Raw genomic sequence first — 18846 nt, forward strand, 5'->3', positions numbered from 1 at the left:
ATGACTCTACTACTGGTACTCCAGCTGCTCAGAACTATGATCTGGAATCTGTTGTGTTTTCCCGCAAACTGCATGAGGGTGGACATTATCCCGAAGCAAAATCATAAATTTTGTAAGCTTTCCCCTGCTATTCGTTCTGATTCTGAGTTTCAGGTGTCACATTATTTTACAGCGGTTTTTCACCGTTCACTGCTTGACGCTTAGAAATGTAGTGAATCAGCAGCAGACTTTTCATGTCTGAAACCACAATATCGCCGACGTTCATACAGAAGCTTGGATTTGAAAATTTTTTCTGGCGAAGATGTATGTTCCAACATCGTACTGTGCCTTGTGATCTGTGGTTCGAAATGATGGACCTGTACCTCATCAACTGTTGCTATGCGACTGAGAAAGTCTTCCACCCCCTTTAAAAACGCTTTAAATGTGGTTTCGTCATGTCGAAACTTTTCTGTTTGAGTTTATCAGCCGGTTGACGTACTATCTAACGAGCACAATCTTCGCCATGGTTCACTCTTTGACGATTGCAAATGCTGATTTCGAATATATGTTTCCCAGTGAATAGGTGAGTTTGATACTGCGTCCTCATAGAACTGCGGAAACAGACTTTGACCACATCGCCACCCTTAAGCATTACCGGAGCTTCTTTGAGTGGACCAAAGGTCTGGGCTGTAGGGAAGGTGTTCAAGCGTTCCTCAGACTTGTTGCTCCAATATTTGTGTGGTCAGGGCTCCTCTATGGGGACATGCGTTGCCTTGCAGAAGAATCACTTCTCTGTCATCAATAAGTCACGCAGTTTGCGACGATACGCTTGTCTGACCTCCTTAAAACATGTACGCAGCGTTTATTCTTCGATATACGAGTAAAAGTCGATATACGATAGTTACCACGCCGGTTGAAAAAAACTGACAACCGCGACTTGCTGTCACTGGTCGTGGCATCTCGTTTCCTCTCTACTACCTGCTTGCTTCTTTTGATGACCGGTATTATGATGCAACCACGTTTCGTTACGGACGAAACAGTGAGTCAGAGACTCGTGTCCCTCCCCCTGAAATTTAACCAAGAGACGCTCAAACACCTGCAGACCGTTCCATTTTTCGTCAGTTGCCAAAAGGTGAATAATATGCCTGGCATACACTTTTTTTAAGTCGTAGTAATTCGTGGTAAAGGCAAAGGTGCTGTCATAATTTATCACGATGTAATCTGCAATCTTAATTACCATAAAACTACCGTCGCCCTGAAGAAATGATACGGGATCAGCGGACGTTGTTGTCTGCGATGCTGATTCTGGTTTGGCGAAATTGCTCGCATTTTTAACGTGCTCACGGCCCTCCAAGAATTGCTTGTGCCAAGCAAACGCTCCAGATCTTTAAACAGTCTCTTTTTTGAACTGGTCATACAGTCTCCTGAGGACTTCGCCTGGATGAACAAAACAATGTTCAGAGTCACAGAGATAGAAATCTCTTGCTCAGACGTCGTGATAGTGAATAATGACGGAACCGAACGGTTCCACTCGACTGTTTTACTCACACCTCACATCCCCACCCAACGAGGCTTATGAGAAAGACAGGCAGCGGCGCGTAAGTCACGAAGGTAGTATTGCTCTCGCTCGCTCAAATCAGCAGACAAACTACGTTTCTACGCCTGTTAACTCGTAACTAGGCGTGTCCGTAAGAACGAAAACTGAATCTTCTACTGGAATCCGCTATTATGGAATCTTACTGTTATTAGTCCTATAATGATGGGAAGTCCATGGGCCTACTTATAATTTGTTACGGCTGTACTGGCGTACAATAAAATAAAATCATGCTAAAATGATTATCAGTTGCATAAGGCACCATTTCCAGCATGTAATGAGTACTGTTAAGCCGGCCGTGGTGGCCGAGCGGTTCTAGGCACTACAGTCTGGAACCGCGCGACCGCTACGGTCGCAGGTTCGAATGCTGCCTTGGGCATGGATGTGTGTGATGTCCTTAGTTTAGTTAGGTTTAAGTAGTTATAAGTTCTAGGGGACTGATGATCTTAGAAGTTAAGTCCCATAGTGCTCAGAGCCATTTGAACCATTTTTGAGTACTGTTAAGCAGAAGAGACTAAATGCTATAAACACGCCGTTATACTATTTATATCGAGTATTGATCTTAAGTCCGCCCCTCGTGGTCTCGCGGTAGCGTTCTCGCTTCCCGAGCACGGGGTTCCGGGTTCGATTCCCGGCGGGGTCAGGAATTTTTCCTGTCTCGAGATGACTGGGTGTTGTTGTGTCGTCTTCATCATCATCATCATTCATTCCCATTACGGTCGGGGGAAGGCAACGGCAAACCACCTCCATTAGGACATTGCCTAGTAAGGCGGTGCGGGTCTCCCGCATCGTTCCCCTACGCTCTGTAAAGAAGCATGGGACTTCATTTCCATCGATCTTAAATAAAAAAAAATTCTGTAGTACTGTTAATCAGTAGACTTCATAATAGCAGATTCCAGTGGAAGACGCAATTCTCGTTAGTATTTACACGCCAAGCTGCGAGTTAACAGGTTTAGAAACGCATTTTGTTTGCTAAGCTGAGCGAGCGAGTTCAAGACTACCTTCGTGGCGTACGCGCAGCTTTCTCGTGGGCCTCGCCACCCAATATTGACAAGAGCGGGAACCGTCAGATGTCAGTACTGCGCGTTCAGTGCGAAGAATCACGTTTATATTTGATTCCTCCTCGTATGTGCAGAAGGTGATAACAAAAGGCAAATGATTTCAGTATGAAGTTGGTTTTCATAAATCATAGTTGTAGTTTCGAATTCTCTTGCCAAAACCACGTGTAATCGTCTGATGCTGGATTGGAGATTTCTGTGATATACGCTATACATAATCTGATTGATCAATTCATCTCTTGTGTTTGCTTTTTGCTTGTAGATTTCGTCTTACAACCATCCTCATATGCAAAAATCTAAAGGGGTGAAGAAACATCTCTGTATCTGCCGATTGGTCTCCCAGGTCTTATTAGGCTTAGACAACGACCTGACTACTACATTATGCAGGATCCTCTTCATGCTGGAAGAACAACCCATCCTTGTAGCCATAGTAATCCTTATCAACAATTCTGGTAGCTAGTTTTCAAGAGATTCTAGGCAGTGGGCCCTGCAAGCCGATACGATAACTCAACGTGTGAAGTCAATGCTGTGAAAACAGTGTATACACTCTTGAATCGTGTACTCCGTGATTAGGAAATCAGCTGTTTCTATATGCAAGCGATAGTAGTGTTCCCATTAGACTACCCATTCACAAATACCATATAGGGGTATTCAGCATTTGTAAAACCGTGCAGCATGCTTAAACGATGCAGCAGAATTGTCCAATGAATCACAAACAAAGATGGAAAATTCAGTTGTGTAAACTCAACCAGAACATCACAACTCGAATTTCAAAACAGAAATGAAAACTGATAAATAAACTTGACAATGGAAACGTATCTCTATAACCAGTGAGTCACTTTGACTAACATAAATTGGACACATTTTGAATGGAATATTTTATTGGAATGAGTCTATACTATCACCTCCAAAAATATTTGTTTGTTCTGGTGAAATGTGTATGTAGAAGAATCCAGGTGAGTGGAGTAAAACCAGTTGATAAGCAACAGTGTGAACTGGCTAAGAAGTCAAGTCTATCACAACTACCAACTTATTATCGTCTCATATTCTGTACGGATGCAATGGGTTCCTTATGTATGATGATGATGATGTTTGGTTTGTGGGGCGCTCAACTGCGTGGTTATCAGCGCCCGTACAATTATCCAATCTTTGCTCAGTCCAATTTCGCCACTTTCCTGGATGATGATGAAATGATGAGGACAACACAAACACCCAGTCATCTCGAGGCAGGTGAAAATCCCTGACCCCGCCGGGAATCGAACCCGTCCTTATGTAACTATACACATGTGAAGATCATCAACTACGATCGAATTTAATTATGTCAAAGAAACAAATGTTAAGAGGGCAAAATAAAAGATAAATTTTAAATTTGGGTTTATTATGAAAATTTCTGCCACCACCAGGATTCGAACCCGTCATTGCTAAGTGGGCTACAGTTGTTGATGGCACTGTTTCTATTGTGTGCAGAACGACGACATCAGGCGTACCAACACACAGGCATTCCCCTCGTTCAGCTTTAATAGCATGTAGACGGGGTTTGTGGCGCGAAGACAGCTGACTAGTGAAGTAGGTGAAATTCAATTTGGAGCCATTTTAGGGTCCAGGAACTGCTTTTTACATTATGTAGAGGCGCTGTCTCGCCACAAATAATCTTAGGGGCGTCCGGGCCCTCGCGGGAAGTTCTAATGAGCAGCTTTTTAACGCGGAGTTGTAAATTAATGTATTCATGAAGTTGGCGCTAACGGCCAAGTTTGTGCAGGCGCCACGAGAAGAGGGGTCGGCGCTGCAGTCGCACCTCGACGGCTCTTCCGGGAAGCGACGCTCGCCCCCAGGAGACAGAGAGCCTTTGTCGATCTGCGAGCCAGCCGCGGCAGCGGATGCGCTCGAACTCTCGGAAACCCAAAACGAGAGAAGTTGACCGGCACGAGCAAAAGCCGTGCATCGCAATAATCATCCGTTCATTCACTTTGTCAACATAATGGCACCAAAGGTGAATATGACACAGAGAAAGCGGAAATACTGAAGTAGGTCTTCAGAAGTGGTTTCACGGCGGAAGTAAGTAATACGGTTTGTCCGTTCAATAACCTCGGCAGCGTAGAAATGGCTGTTGTACAGGTAAGAAGTGAAGGGCTCAGCAATCAGTCGCAAATGATCTGTATCAAGATTCAGGTCCTTGGGTGGCCATCTTCAGTGCAGTTACATATAATTTAGAACATTAAAAACACTTGTATATGCTCATAGTCCCAACTGGATTACTTATGTCAGAGGTTGAACTCACCCTCTGACATGAGTAGTTTGGTTGGGATTATGTGCATATACATGCGTTTCTAATGTTTTAACTTATATTTACTACCATAAGATGGCCACACAGAGACCGAAATCTAGATACACAATAAACATCATTTGCTACTGACTGTTGCACCGTTTACTGCTTGAAATAAATACTGTTGCTGGGCATAACGGTTTAACTATGGAATTAAACCTGACTGCGATAAGTTTATGAAACATCCCCTTACAAAAATTTATGAATTACTGTGCTGATAAAACTCTTACGCTGTTTTATTTCCAAACAGCTGAGCAAAACTGAACGTACTCAGACATTTCGCTCTTTACCTATTCTGATCAACATTCATTAGCTTCATTCAGTTCAGCATCATCAAGTGCCACTGTGTTATCACAGTCTTTGATGTCACTGAGTCACTTTATATGAGGTGTGAAACGTCCCCTTAGAACAATTTCTGAATTACTGTGCTGATAAACCTCTTACACTATTTGCTTTTCAAACAGCTGAGGAAAACTGAACGTACTCAAACATTGACTAAAGTGACACACAATATTTTTAGCGCAACGCAATCTGACTTTCAATAGTCCCTACAAAAGAATGGCCCTGACTATCATTAACCTATACCTTTCACAAATCACTTACCTCACAAAAATCTTCGTTACTCGAACTACTGCAACACAGCGAGCGCCACTACTGCCAGCTAAATAAAAGATTCAAATTATTGAAGGCACTAACTACTGATAGGCATAGTTAGCAAATGAAAGATTTTGATAGAGAACAAACAATGTATTTACCTTAATAGTGTTCAAAAGTCATTATATATATATATATATCAGTTCATGACATCCAGTCTTACAAATTTACTGTCTCTGATGGACACACGTCCAGATCATCTGCTCTCAAAACTCCGCCATTTCTCTCCCCACATCCACCACTGCTGGCGGCTCACCTCCAACTGCACAACGCTACGCGCTGTTCACGTCCAACTGCCCAACACTACAATAGCGAATATTACAACAATGCCAACCAGCCACAGACTGCTCACAGCACAGCCAGTGATTTTCATACAGAGTGCTACGTGGCGTTACCAATATAAAAACCTAAACAGCCTACTTACAAGTTAAACAACCATCTAAAATCGCTCAACAGCGGAATGGCATCTGGGCACGATGACTGTACCGATGAGGTTTTACCGAGACTGTGAGGAGAAACTTGTTGCCGTTCTAGTGACACTTCAGTCTCGTCCTTGGAGCAACGAACGGTAACATGCCATTGGAAAAAAGGGCACGCCAATCGCGTTTTTGAGACTGGATGTAGGACTTCCTAGTAGGTAGAGCTCAGCACGCTTTTGTTACTAGGACAAAATCGCCAGGTGCAAAAGTAATTTCAGGAGTACCTCAAGAGGGCGAACGAGATGGCGCAGCGGTTAGCACACTCGCATTCGGGAGGACGACGGTTCAAACCCGCGTCCGGCAGTCCTGATTTAGGTTTTCCATGATTTCCCTACACCGCTTCAGCGAAATGCCGGGATGGCTTCTTTGAAAGAGGACAGCAAACTTCCTTCCCCATCCTTTCCTAATCAGATGGGACCTCGCTGTTTGATCCCCCCTATCAGCCAGCCAGTACCTCAAGGGACGTTATAGGGTCCTGTTTACGAGACAGGGCACTGTAGGCAACCCAACAGAGCATGGGTCATTGGTGCACGGACTTGCCATTGAATCTGAATGTGAATGTGTTCGATTACACTATTTTCAACAAATCACTGTAAACAGTAAGTGCCATAAAATACCTAGGAGTAGCAATCCTGAGCGACCTAAAATGGAATGAGCACTTCTGATTAATTGAAGGAAAAACAGATGCCAAGTTCAGATACCACGATGAGATTCACTGGAAAAATCTTCAGTAAATGTAGTTCACCACTAAAAATAATTTGCTCAATTAATTTTTGCGCATTAATCATCAGTTTGGGACCTTTACCAGGTTGCATTAAAACAAGAGATCGACAGGATCCTACGATGAGCGGCGTGCTTAGTCATGGGACCGTTTAGTGGCTGATATTCAATACCAATGGCAGACGGGACATGAGATTGCGGGAATAGTCGGAAAACATACATTATGCGAAATGTCCTCAACAGGAAAATCAGAGAAACTGGAGCTAATAAGGAGGGTTACTGACACTCGTTCTTCCAACGGGCCATTCGAAAAAAAATTTCAAATGTGTGTGAAATCTTACGGGACTTAACTGCTAAGGCCATCAGTCCCTAAGCTTACACACTACTTATCCTAAATTATCCTAAGGAGAAACACACACACCCATGCCCGAGGGAGGACTCGAACTTCCGCCGGGACCAGCCGCACAGTCCGGGGGCCATTCGAGAATGGAACAGGGAAGAAGGATCAGTTAATGGTAGCAGAAATAGCCTCCGCCACATACCCTTATGTGGCTTGCACAGAATCGATATTGACGTACAGTGTAGGTGAAAAGTAAGTGTCTATTGGACACGGCTAAACAATTGTTCTATTTTGTTGAAACTAGATTCATTATGATCTCTAGAATGTTACAAATTCGAATTGCACATAGACGCCAGCATTTTCCATCGATTTTTCCAGCCATTTGGGAACGTTCTTAACCAACTGCAAGGCTTGTGGTACTTTAATAAAAAAGAAAATACCGAATGAGAGCTTTCAAATCATCTAGCGCACTTGTTTTAGTCAGATAAACACCCCTTCTCACCCCCCACCCCCCACCCCAGCATCAAAGAAGAATTCGCACGGTGTAAGGACAAGATTCTGGGCTGGTCAGTCGTGAGAACAGCTGCGACCCAACCAACATCCCGGAAAATGATCGTCCTGCCAGTTGCGTACACTGGTTTCAAAATGTGGTTGGCCGCCATATTGCATAAACTTGAGATGGTTCAAATGGTTCAAATAGCTCTGAGCACTATGGAACTTAACTGCTGAGGTCACCAGTCCGCTAAAACTTAGCACTACTTAAACCTAACTAACCTAAGGACATCACACACATCCATGCCCGAGACAGGATTCGAACCTGCGACCTGCGTTCCAGACTGTAGCGCCTAGAGCCGCTCGGTCACCCCGGCTGGCAAACATGAGATAGTTGATATTGTCGTGCTTGTACACAATTGGCCGAACCTGGGTCTCCAGCATGCGTAGGTACCGATCGGAGTTCAGTGTGTTGGCTGGTTGGTTGGTTTGGTGGAGGAAACCAAACAGCGAGGTCATCGGCCCCATCCGATTAGGGAAGGATGGGGAAGGAAATGTGACGTGCCCTTTGAAAGGAACCATCCCGGCATTCGCCTGAAGAGATTAAGGGAGATCACGGAAACCTAAATCAGGATGGCCGGCCGCGGGTTTGAACCGTCGTCCTCACGAATGCGAGTCCAGTGTGCTAACCACTGCGACACCTCCCTTGGTTTCAGTGTGATTTGAAGAACGAACGAGCCGATAAGTTGTTTTGATATACTGTACCACACCGTTACATTGGGTTAGTGCTGCAGTTTCTCAGCGGAGGCATGTTCAGAGTCTTTTGCCCAGTAAATGGAATTATAGCGCTTTTCAAATCCACCCATGTGAAACACAGCTTCACCACTCCAGATTGTGTACAGTTTCTCCGTACACCAACCTATGGTGAAAATTTTGCGCCGACTAAAGAAATACCGACTCTTTTTAAGGAAATTTCGCATCATATACTGCAATAGACCTCTTTCACAGGCTGCCCGGATCGTTGACATTTTTGGGGGCTTTAGGTGAACATTTCCCACACTAGCCGCACATTATCTTCTGACATGGATGTCCAAGAATGACCACTTTTGTATGGAAATTCCTGGTGGTGTTGGTAGGACGCAAAGTAGTGCGAGACTCACGCGCTATTAGCATCAACTCTTTAGCGGTATCACAGAAGGTCACATTTCATATCGAGAAGAAAGCTGAGCCCTTTCGTGCACTGACAATCCACAGTCCGTCCTCAAAAAACTGTTCATTTCGTTTACTATATCCAGCAATCATTTCTATTTTCTGCTGAAGATATCAATGTCATCAGCGAATCTTATAGTGACATTCTTTCACCTTGAATTTAATCGCCGGCCGCAGGTGGCCGAGCAGCTCTAGGCGCTTCAGTCTGGAACCGCGCGACCCCTACGGTCGCAGGTTCGAATCCTACGTCGGGCACGGATGTGTGTGATGTCCTTGGGTTAGTTAGGTTTAAGTAGTTCTAAGTTCTAGGGGACTGACGACCTCAGATGTTAAGTCCCATAGTGCTCAGAGCCATTTGAATTTTAACCCCACTCCTGAACACATCTTTCGTTTCTGGCATTGCTTGCTCATCCATGAGGGCCAGTTTCTACCACTGCAAATGGGTAAACGCTATTTTTAAACAAATTTATCAATATTTGTTAAAATTACTACACGTTTACAGAAGTCGCTTACTTCCCGCCGATGCTGTAGATGTAATGGTGGTGAGAGATTTTGGGGACTTTTTGAGGACTGGATTAAAATTTAATGGTTGTTAGTTGTAGAGCGGCATCTCTTGGGCGATATATCGGGCTTCTGCGAGGTAAACAGGAACTTTTTTCATCAGCCTTCTGACTCGTTTGATGCAGCCTCTCCATCTCCGAGTAGCACTTGCAATTATTTGTGGATGTATTCCAGCCTTTGTCTCCCTTAAGAGTTTTAACCCCCCACAGCTCTCTCTAGTACCATGGATGACATTCTCTGCTGTCTTAACACAAGTCCTACCATCATGTTCCTTTTTCTTGGCAGTGCTTTCCACATACACTCCTGGAAATTGAAATAAGAACACCGTGAATTCATTGTCCCAGGAAGGGGAAACTTTATTGACACATTCCTGGGGTCAGATACATCACATGATCACACTGACAGAACCACAGGCACATAGACACAGGCAACAGAGCATGCACAATGTCGGCACTAGTACAGTGTATATCCACCTTTCGCAGCAATGCAGGCTGCTATTCTCCCATGGAGACGATCGTAGAGATGCTGGATGTAGTCCTGTGGATCTTGCTGGCCAGGGTAGTTGATTTACACCTTCTAGAGCACGTTGGGTGGCACGGGATACATGCGGACGTGCATTGTCCTGTTGGAACAGCAAGTTCCCTTGCCGGTCTAGGAATGGTAGAACGATGGGTTCGATGACGGTTTGGATGTACCGTGCACTATTCAGTGTCCCCTCGACGATCACCAGTGGTGTACGGCCAGTGTAGGAGATCGCTCCCCACACCATGATGCCGGGTGTTGGCCCTGTGTGCCTCGGTCGTATGCAGTCCTGATTGTGGCGCTCACCTGCACGGCGCCAAACACGCATACGACCATCATTGGCACCAAGGCAGAAGCGACTCTCATCGCTGAAGACGACACGTCTCCATTCGTCCCTCCATTCACACCTGTCGCGACACCACTGGAGGCGGGCTGCACGATGTTGGGGCGTGAGCGGAAGACGGCCTAACGGTGTGCGGGACCGTAGCCCAGCTTCATGGAGACGGTTGCGAATGGTCCTCGCCGATACCCCAGGAGCAACAGTGTCCCTAATTTGCTGGGAAGTGGCGGTGCGGTCCCCTACGGCACTGCGTAGGATCCTACGGTCTTGGCGTGCATCCGTGCGTCGCTGCGGTCCGGTCCCAGGTCGACGGGCACGTGCACCTTCCGCCGACCACTGGCGACAACATCGATGTACTGTGGAGACCTCACGCCCCACGTGTTGAGCAATTCGGCGGTACGTCCACCCAGCCTCCCGCATGCCCACTATACGCCCTCGCTCAAAGTGTTAAAGACTGCGATGGAGCTCCGTATGCCACGGCAAACTGGCTGACACTGACGGCGGCGGTGCACAAATGCTGCGCAGCTAGCGCCATTCGACGGCCAACACCGCGGTTCCTGGTGTTTCCGCTGTGCCGTGCGTGTGATCATTGCTTGTACAGCCCTCTCTCAGTGTCCGGAGCAAGTATGGTGGGTCTGACACACCGGTGTCAATGTGTTCTTTTTTCCATTTCCAGGAGTGTATTTCTCTCCTCGCCGTTTGTGCGAAAAACCTGTTCGTTTCTTCCTCAGTCCACCTAATTTCCAACATCCTTCTGCAGCACTACATCTCAAACGCTTCTATTCTCTGGTTTTCATCTTCCACCACACTGCATGATTTATTTCCCGACAATGATGTGCTCCTGATACAGATGTGTCCCTCAAATGAAGGCCAATGTTTGATACTAGTAGACTTCTATTGGCCAGAAATTCCCGCCTTCCCAGAGTTACCCTGCATTTTATGTCTTCCTCTTATCGACCGTCGTACGTCATTTTGGAACCAGGATAGCAGTATTCCGTCACTTCATCTACTTCATGACCCACAATTTTGGCGTTAATTTTATCATTTCTGCTACTCCTCATTATTTTCATCTTTCTTCGGTTTTTTCTCACAAGGAGACAGTCCACACTGTACATAAAGGATTTTGATGTGCTTCAGATATGTTGTAGAGGCGCTTACGCTGAGTACCTGGCTATCCGGTTTTCAGCAACGGGCCTTGATTTTTGAGAAAATCGATTTTGAAGTTCATTGCGTACATTCCAAGCAAGTCAGCGTAGGGCAGCGGTGAAGGTTCACGGCTACCGTGCTGTGGGTACCGTGTTCGAATCCTGTTCGCGTACTTTTTTTCAAAATCGACCGAATTGTTCAATTTTATTTCAAAGAATATCAATGAACAGTGTAAGGTGTGCGATATTACAAATGCTCCCGACTTGATGAAAGCTAATAGAGAGATCGCTTCTAGGGAAGATTCGATAAAATACATTCGCTAATCCTACATTTTGAAAGAAAGATTAGATACGCATGGTTCGCATCGAAATTAGCGGATGAAAGAACTCTTTTTGAATGCAAAAGAATTGTGTTTCCTAGTATCGCTCATGAAGAAACCGCACGCCTGCAAGACGGTTGCTTTTATAAAATGCGCGTGGTGCTGCGAAAATTTGTGCTTCGGTTGTTCCTAGGTAAGTATCACCCACAATATTGTTGTGGCACATCAAGCAATGTGGACGATAAAAAATAAGATTTTGTAACATTGTATGAAAGAAAAAATTAATAACTGTATATATCGTTATAATTTTGTACACCTTACACTGTTTGTTGATATTCTTCGAAATAAAATTAAAAAATTGGGTCGATTTTGAAAAAAAAAGTGCACGAGCAGGATTTGGACGCGGTACCCCAGCGCGGCAGCTGTGACCCTTTACCGCTGCGCTACGCTGACTTACTTAGAATATATGTACACAAATCGCGCAATTAAAAAAAACACTCCGTCTACAGGCCACAAGTGGCCCATCGGGACCATCCGACTGCCGTGTCCTCCTCAGAGGAGGATGCGGATGGGAGGGGCATGGGGTCAGCAAACAGCTCTCCCGGCCGTTATGATGGTATTCTTGACCGAAGCCGCTACTATTCAGTCGAGTAGCTCCTCAATTGGCATCACGAGGCTGAGTGCACCCCGAAAAATGGTAACAGCGCATGGTGGGCTAGATGGTCACCCATCCAAGTGCTGACCACGTCCGACAGCGCTTAACTTCGGTGATCTCACGGAAACCGGTGTATCCACTGCGGCAAGGCCGTTGCCCACACAAATCGCGCAATGAACTTCAAAATCGATTTTTCTCAAAAACCAAGGCCCGTCGCTAAAAACCGGATGTCAGGTAGTTTAAGTGTCTCTACAACATATTTGATGCGCATGAAAATCCGTAATTTACAGTATGGAGGGCCCCCTTGTCAGTCCATATTCTGCCCTCAGTAGACTGATCATTTCCTCCAGTTTTTTATCTTTCCCAATGATGATAGGAATGTCATCAGCGAACCTTATCTTTCATTTTCTTTCACACTGAGTTTTAATCCGTTCTCCTGATGGTGTCTTTAATCTGTCGTTGTTGTTCTGTGTAGGGACTGAACAGTGGAGGGAAAGACTGCAACCCTCTCTTTCTTGGTCTTCCACTGTTATTGTTCTTACACAGATTGTACATTACTCGTTTTTCCCTATAGCTACACTTATTTTCCTGATAATTTCGGACATCTTGCGCGACTTTACATTGTCTAACACTCAAACACTTTTTATAGATCGACAAATCGTATTGTGTAGAAATTAGTTGCTGTGTTTCGTTGACTCTTTTCTTCTCATTCCTATGGTCGTATTACACTCCTCCACAACACGGAACACGATTATGTGGAATTTTGGAATTGCGACGCGAACCAGCAGCCTACCGCGTTACGACAGCTACAGTCGCGGCGGCGGTGTGAATGTTTGCGACACCTGCCGGCGTCGACCTGGAACGGCGGCGCGCGCTGCGCACAGCAGCCCCGGCCTCGCCTCATTAGCATAGCGGCACAACTTGCCATCGATTAGTAATATGGGCCGCATTTCGAACTAACCTGAAACCGCCGCTCTGCTTGTGCAGCGCCCATCGTCGCGCCGTGGTTGAGCGTACCGCAGTCCATACACACGCTACAGCCGTGGAAAACAGTATCACACTTCCAGTAAGAAGTTAATACTGGAACCGTACACGTTTTTTGGTAACACCGAGGCGTAATGTACACTACTGGCTATTAAAATTGCTACACCAAGAAGAAACGCAAATGATAAACCGGTATTCATTGGACAAATATCCTAGAACTGACATGTGATTACATTTTCACGAAATTTGGGTGCATAGATCCCGACTACCCAGAACAACCTCTTGTCCCTCGAGGAGACGCACTGGTACAATCAACACGATGTGTCGACGGTTATGAGTGAAGGTAGGACATGAACTCTCTGTGCCCGCATTCGGGAGGACGATGGTTCAATCCCGCGTCCGGCCATCCTGATTAAGGTTTTCCGTGATTTCCCTAAATCGCTCCAGGCAAATGCCTGGATGGTTCCTTTGAAAGGGCACGGCCGACTTCCTTCCCCGTCCTTCCCAAATCCGATGAGACCGATGATCTCGCTGTCTTGTCTCCTCCCCCAAACAACCCAGCCCAACCCAACTCTCTGTGTGTTGGGTCTGTAAGTCCCACAGGCCGCCCATGACCATTGTCCCTCCCAGCAGTCCTATTTCTTAGGTCAGGAGCTCACCGGAGTGCAGGCACTCCGAGGTCATAAAACCTCTAGATTGCAGCATCTCCAGCCCCAGATTGCCAGCTTGTCTTCAGACCAACGGTAGCAGCAAGACGACTCCAACGCGAATCCAGTATGCTCCTGGCACTTTTCTGACTTGAATCACAATACATTTTGCCTGTTGATTACTTTGGGCACTCGTGTATTGGCGTCACCATTCCCATTGTCCGCCTCCCGAGCTGAGACAGCCGGCACGGTAGCTCAGCGTGTTCAGTCAGATAGCCGGTTGGCTTCTGTAATAAAAAACTGAGTGGAACGATCAACCACCGAGCTTGAACAGGATGTCTTACGACGTCCGCAACGACCAAACACAACGATCAATAACGAACAAAATGCAAAAAAATAGATAAATAAATAAAAAAAACAGCTGAGTGGTCAGCGCGACAGAATGTCAATCCTAAGGGCCCGGGTTCGATTCCCGGCTGGGTCGGAGATTTTCTCCGCTCAGGGACTGAGTGTTGTGTTGTCCTAATCATCCTCAAATCGTAAGACTTGCACCCGGCGAACGGTCTACCCGACGGTAGGCCCTAGTCACACGACATTTATTTACCATTCCCAGTCGTCTGACGCGACTACATAGCGCTGCTGCTATGAGATGAGACTCTCTACCATGTGGTAAGCAGACATCGCCTACACCTCCATTGTCACCCGCATCGCAGTCTCATAGCTGTAACTCTCTGTGTAGCACCTTCATTCCTACGCGAATTCAGCGCTCTCCAGCACATTGAAACTCGCCAGTAAAGGCCGCTTGTGGCAGTGTGTTTGTGAATATATTTGACCATTAAACTTTAATCTGTTGTATTAGTGTCAAATTCGTTGTCTATCTTCCTCAGTCTCCGAATCAGTTGGAATCCCCTGCGAGAAGAAACGAAGTACCGGATTTTTTACAGCGTGTATCGTTTCCGCATTAACACATTAGTGTATCTACCAATTTTCACTGCCATACTATAATTACAGCCCACATCGGACCTTCGTGAGTTGTTGTACTGAACTCAGAACCACCCGGTAGAATGCCTTCCACTGTCGAGGTCGAGTTAGATCTCAAATGTACGCCTCAAAAGGTAGATCCAGCTGCTAAGATTTCAAAATTCTGTGGCGAGCAAGTTAAAAATGGCTTCCTGGAATATAGTATACAAGGGGAGGGCGGGTTTACAAGTGCGAGGATTTGTCTGTCCTCTCCCTGGGTAATTCTCATTTTATCGAGAGTTTTTATACCATTTTCCGTACATTCTCTCAGCATTAAATGTCGCTGAAATACAGAACTGTAGTAAAAAAAGGCAGATGATATGACCAATGCTGACCTTCCTTATATCTACCTATAATTATTACTATCCTTTTTCCTTTTTTCTAAATGGAACTTATTATAGAAATATTAAAACCCCCTGGTTGCTCTTCACCTCTCATCATCATTTTATTAAAGAAGCATGCCAGTATTTCCCATAAAATACTCGGTCCATGTTACACTAACTCAATAGGAAAGTCTCCAAGTCCATCGGATTTATATTTTTTTATCCGTTTTACAGTGTGTTTTCTCCATCCCGCTTCACTGGTTCCACATTCTGATTATCAGCATGTTTCATCCGTTATCAGCTTGTTTGTACTTGTATGTGTTCTCACTCAATAACTTTTCGTGATGTTCTCCCACTTCCGTACAGTAAGTTTTGCGACATTGACTCTACCTATTCTTTCTGCTCTAAGGAATTTTGTTGTTTTCCAGGCCTCTCGTATACCTATTGATCTCCTCACAATTTTTATCCCGTATTACTTGTTTTGCTCTTGCAGTTTCTTTTTTAACTTCTGTGTTGCATCTAGCATACCTCTTCCTAGCCTCGGTGTCCTGTGTACTTACCCACTTCTGGTACAGTTGTTTCTTCTCTTTCAACAAATCCTCAGTTTTTTCGTCCGCCACTCCAGATTCGTATTCTTAGAACTATCCTCTATTCTTAAGGCATCTAGTTCTGCCCTATGAACGCACTGTTTCATCTCATTCGTTTGTTCGTCGCATCTCTCACTTTGAGAGCTTATATAAAAAGAGAAAATACTTAAAAATGTAGCTCCTGCTGTAAACACTGTAAAAACCTTGACTGTATTTGTTTAAGAATATGAATGTATCTGTTTACAATAGGACTATTACAGGGCTTAACAACTGGCCGGTTTTGAGCGCGAGTACTCGCGTCTGCTCAGGCACGTGCTCGCGAGCAGGTGCAAGGTCGCGGAGTAGGGAGGGAGGGGAAATGCGCGCGCGCGTTTGAATAGGGCCGCAGCGTGCCTATTGAATTCGCGCCGACTGTGTAACTTTTTAAGTACTACGATCAGCTCTAACACTCACTTCGCTGGTTAAGAATCATGTCAAGTCGCCGTTGTGTAACCACAACCATGCTTACGCAGCTCAACCCCCATTAGGAGGAATTGTATCTGTTTACAGAAAAAGATGGTGTTGCAAAATTTTTAGTATGTCACAAAACGCTGAAGTCTTTTAGGAAATTTAATTTGCAGCGACATTATATGTCGTACCATGCGAAAGACTACGGAAGTGGAAAATGTGATGGACCAGATCGTGCACAGGAAGTTATTAAACTTAAAAGGAAGCTATCCGAAGAAGATCTGGACGACGAAGAAAAATCAACTGAGGCAGCTCTCAGAGTGAGTTACAAAATTGATTTGCTTTTAGCGAAATCCCAGCACCCCTTCACTGATGGCGATTTAATAAAAGAATGTTTGGTAGTTGCAGCGGAACATTTGTGTCCATCTCAAGTTGAACAGTTTCGGATTGTGCCATTATCTAACATGAACGTTATGCGTTGCATACAGGAGATGGCAGACGACGTCCAGAGCCAGCTTGCAAATATCTGTAAAGATTTTATGGCGTATTCTCTAGCTCTGGACGAAAGTGTTGATATCACTGGAACAGCGCAGCTTGCCATATTTATTAGAGGTGTTCATAGAGATCTTCAGGTGAGGGAGGAGCTCCTCGATGTAGTAGCCATGAAGGACACTACAACCGGAGATGATATTTTAAGTAGTGTTGAAGGAAGTGTTGAAAATACAGGATTGTCGTGGAATTCTTTAGTTTCAGTGTCTACAGACGGTGCACAAGCGATGACAGGGAAAAAAATCGGGTTTCGTTGCGCTGTTGAAGGAGGAAATGCAAAAACTGACCGTGTCGAATGAAATAAGGAGCGTTTACTGTGTGATCCACCAGGAAACCTTATGTGCAAAGAGTATCACTCTAAAAAATGTGATGAGTGTTGTTGTTCGTACAACCAATTATATAAGGAAGCATGGGCTACAACACAGGCAATTAAAAAGCTTTCTTGAGGATGTAGAAAGCCAGTATGGTAGCCTGCTTTATTACAGCGGGGTCCGCTGGCTTAGTCGTGGCGAATTATTAAATCGATTTTTTTGCCTATTAGATGAGATAAATATCTTCATGGAAATAAATAACATGTGTGTTCCTGAATTGAAAGAGCCTTCATGGAAATGTGATCTCGCGTTCTTAGCAGATTTAACTAGCCATCTGAATGCTTTGAACATTTCACTACAAGGTAAAGAGCTGCTAATTAATCATTTTATAGATCGAATGCGAGCTTTTAAAATGAAATTGACACTTTGGGTGAGTCAGCTGGAAACAGGAAATCTAGCTCATTTTCCTAAATCATCATCCATGCAAAGACTGTGAACGTTATTCACATAGTTTAGTTGCCCTTAAGGAAGAATTTGATCAACGCTTTCAAGATCTGACAGCACTAGACAGTGATTTTGATCTGTTCTCCTCTCCATATTCAACGAATATTGAAGAGATTCGTCCTGAGCTGCAACTAGAAATTATTGACCTGCAGTGTGACAGAAAATACAGAGACAAATTTCAGAACAAGAAAAACATTTTGGAATTCTACAGACACTTCCCTCGGGATAGATTTCCTCGTTTGCACGAACTGGTGGCTACAATAATATCAATCCAGAATGAGATTTTCACTCTGCAGCGGAGTGTGCGCTGATATGAAACTTCCTGGCAGATTAAAACTGTGTGCCCGACCGAGTTCGAGTCTCGGTCGGGCACACAGTTTTAATCTGCCAGGAAGTTTAATAATATCAATGTTCGGTTCCACGTATGTTTGTTAACAACTGTTCTCTGCAATGAAATGTAACAAGACGCCCCTGAGAAACGCATTACCTGATCGAAATTTAAACTGCACGCTGCGCCTACAATGCACATGCACATGCGAACATTAGACGGAATTGTAAAGGGCAAAAAGTACAAGATAACCGAGAATCCCACACTTCAGTGACACCTTTTATTGTGTAACAGTTCACAAATTAATACGAATGTAGAGGCATACACTAAGCTAATAAAATTATGTGGCACGTGTACATTCTCCTTTATTTGTTTCACTTGTGGCAGTAATAATTCGTGAGTGATATCCCTGCAGGTGGCCGCGGATTTACATTGACTGGCGGCAGCTGTTGTGTGCCCCACGTGACTCTCCCCACTCTCCGCTCTGGTCCGGTAGTGGGGGTAGCGTGCTCGCGCTGCTCCGTGCTCGCGCCTTGCTGCTCACAGCTTGCTCCGCGAGCACGTATGTTGTGAAGCCCTGGACTATTACGACTTGAACTGTTTTCGAGTGGACAGAAAAAAAACTACCTTAAGCTTCAAACCGAAATCGGCCTATCCTGGGTACGCATATAACCTTTCACAGTACATACAACCAAGGAAGAAGATGAATATGTCCTTTACAATGTTTAGGAAGTAGAACGAACATGGATATCTGT

The 18846-nt window shown here is 45.0% G+C and overlaps 1 protein-coding gene and 1 pseudogene across 1 annotated transcript in view; one reads left to right on the forward strand and one right to left on the reverse strand.

The window, feature by feature from the left end:
* Positions 1-18846, forward strand: part of LOC126187963 (cytotoxic granule associated RNA binding protein TIA1) — a 1542843-nt gene that overhangs the window by 1398963 nt on the left and 125034 nt on the right. The window lies entirely within an intron of this gene.
* On the reverse strand, positions 12432-12549 carry LOC126189236 (5S ribosomal RNA; annotated as a pseudogene).

This window comes from Schistocerca cancellata, chromosome 5 (genome assembly GCF_023864275.1).
Source record: "Schistocerca cancellata isolate TAMUIC-IGC-003103 chromosome 5, iqSchCanc2.1, whole genome shotgun sequence".
NCBI lineage: Eukaryota > Metazoa > Arthropoda > Insecta > Orthoptera > Acrididae > Schistocerca > Schistocerca cancellata.